The sequence below is a fragment of the Salvelinus namaycush genome, chromosome 2 (genome assembly GCF_016432855.1).
Source record: "Salvelinus namaycush isolate Seneca chromosome 2, SaNama_1.0, whole genome shotgun sequence".
In the NCBI taxonomy this organism is placed as follows: domain Eukaryota; kingdom Metazoa; phylum Chordata; class Actinopteri; order Salmoniformes; family Salmonidae; genus Salvelinus; species Salvelinus namaycush.
Window position 1 is genome coordinate 5,933,546 of NC_052308.1, and position 3,249 is coordinate 5,936,794.

Here is a 3,249-nt window from a genome sequence, read left to right on the forward strand (position 1 = left end):
TCTGTCTGTCTGTCTGTCTGTCTGTCTGTCTGTCTGTCTGTCTGTCTGTCTGTCTGTCTGTCTGTCTGTCTGTATTTCATAAAGGCTGACTGAAATGTTGACAATGTCAGTAATGTCAGGCAGCAACATTTTAAACGTTTAAAGGCAGCAAGGTACCAACTCTAGCAAATGGACTCCATACTGTGTTACAGTTACCACAGGTCATATTTAGTCTCACTTCCAACGTGCTGACCCTACCACCCCAGCCCAGTCAGCAGACACCAACGTGCTGACCCTACCACCCCAGCCCAGTCAGCAGACCCCAACGTGCTGACCCTACCACCCCAGCCCAGTCAGCAGACACCAACGTGCTGACCCTACCACCCCAGCCCAGTCAGCAGACCCCAACGTGCTGACCCTACCACCCCAGCCCAGTCAGCAGACACCAACGTGCTGACCCTACCACCCCAGCCCAGTCAGCAGACCCCAACGTGCTGACCCTACCACCCCAGCCAGTTCAGCAGACCCCAACATGCTGACCCTACCACCCCAGCCCAGTTCAGCAGACCCCAACATGCTGACCCTACCACCCCAGCCCAGTTCAGCAGACACCAACGTGTTGACCCTACCACCCCAGCAGTGTCATAGACACCAACGTGTTGACCCTACCACCCCAGCCCAGTCAGCAGACCCCAACATGCTGACCCTACCACCCCAGCCCGGTGAGCAGACACCAACATGCTGACCCTACCACCCCAGCCCAGTCAGCAGACACCAACATGCTGACCCTACCACCCCAGCCCGTTGAGCAGACACCAACATACTGACCCTACCACCCCAGCCCGTTGAGCAGACACCAACATACTCACCCTACCACCCCAGCCCAGTCAGCAGACACCAACATACTGACCCTACCACCCCAGCCCGTTGAGCAGACACCAACATGCTGACCCTACCACGCCAGCCTAGTCATAGACACCAACGTGCTGACCCTACCACCCCAGCCCAGTCAGCAGACCCCAACATGCTGACCCTACCACCCCAGCCCGGTGAGCAGACCCCAACGTGCTGACCCTACCACCCCAGCCCGGTGAGCAGACACCAACGTGCTGACCCTACCACACCAGCCCAGTCATAGACACCAACATGCTGACCCTACCACCCCAGCCCGGTGAGCAGACCCCAACATGCTGACCCTACCACCCCAGCCCAGTCAGCAGACACCAACATGCTGACCCTACCACCCCAGCCCGGTGAGCAGACACCAACATGCTGACCCTACCACCCCAGCCAGTCAGCAGACACCAACGTGCTGACCCTACCACCCCAGCCCAGTCAGCAGACCCCAACATGCTGACCCTACCACCCCAGCCCAGTCAGCAGACCCCAACATGCTGACCCTACCACCCCAGCCCAGTCAGCAGACCCCAACATGCTGACCCTACCACCCCAGCCCAGTCAGCAGACCCCAACATGCTGACCCTACCACCCCAGCCCAGTCAGCAGAACCCAACATGCTGACCCTACCCCCCCCGCCCAGTTCAGCAGACCCCAACATGCTGACCCTACCACCCCAGCCCAGTTCAGCAGACACCAACGTGTTGACCCTACCACCCCAGCAGTGTCATAGACACCAACGTGTTGACCCTACCACCCCAGCCCAGTCAGCAGACCCCAACGTGTTGACCCTACCACCCCAGGCCAGTCAGCAGACACCAACGTGCTGACCCTACCACCCCAGCCCAGTCAGCAGACACCAACGTACTGACCCTACCACCCCAGCCAGTCAGCAGACACCAACGTGCTGACCCTACCACCCCAGCCAGTCAGCAGACACCAACGTGCTGACCCTACCACCCCAGCCAGTCAGCAGATACCAACGTGCTGACCCTACCACCCCAGCCAGTCAGCAGACACCAACGTGCTGACCCTACCACCCCAGCCAGTCAGCAGACACCAACGTGCTGACCCTACCACCCCAGCCAGTCAGCAGACACCAACGTACTGACCCTACCACCCCAGCCCGGTCAGCAGACCCCAACGTGCTGACCCTACCACCCCAGCCCAGTCAGCAGACCCCAACGTGCTGACCCTACCACCCCAGCCCAGTTCAGCAGACACCAACATACTGACCCTACCACCCCAGCCAGTCAGCAGACACCAACATGCTGACCCTACCACCCCAGCCCAGTTCAGCAGACACCAACATACTGACCCTACCACCCCAGCCCAGTCAGCAGACACCAACATACTGACCCTACCACCCCAGCCCGGTGAGCAGACACCAACATGCTGACCCTACCACCCCAGCCCAGTTCAGCAGACACCAACATGCTGACCCTACCACCCCAGCCCAGTTCAGCAGACACCAACATACTGACCCTACCACCCCAGCCCGGTGAGCAGACACCAACATGCTGACCCTACCACCCCAGCCCGGTCATAGACACCAACATACTGACCCTACCACCCCAGCCCGGTGAGCAGACCCCAACATGCTGACCCTACCACCCCAGCCCAGTCAGCAGACCCAACATGCTGACCCTACCACCCAGCCCAGTCAGCAGACCCAACGTGCTGACCCTACCACCCAGCCTAGTCAGCAGACCCCACACGTGCTGACCCTAACCACCCAGCCAGTCAGCAGACCCCAACGTGCTGACCCTACCACCCAGCCAGTTCAGCAGACCCCAACATGCTGACCCTACCACCCAGCCCAGTCAGCAGACCCCAACGTGCTGACCCTAACACCCCAGCCAGTCAGCAGACACCAACATGCTGACCCTACCACCCCAGCCCAGTCAGCAGACCCAACGTGCTGACCCTACCACCCCAGCCCAGTCAGCAGGACACCAACTTGTGCCCCTACCACCCCAGCCCAGTCAGCAGACCCAACATGCTGACCCTACCACCCCAGCCCAGTCAGCAGACACCAACGTGCTGACCCTACCACCCAGCCCAGTCAGCAGACACCAACGTGCTGACCCTACCACCCCAGCCCAGTCAGCAGACACCAACGTGCTGACCCTACCACCCCAGCCCAGTCAGCAGACACCAACGTGCTGACCCTACCATCCCAGCCAGTCAGCAGACACATCATGCCAGGTAGTCCTGAGGCAATGATCGGCTATGAAAAGCCAACTGACATTTACTCCTGAGGTGCTGCACCCTCGACAACTACTGTGATTATTATTATTTGACCATGCTGGTCATTTATGAACATTTGAACATCTTGGCCATGTTCTGTTATAATCTCCACCCGGCACAGCC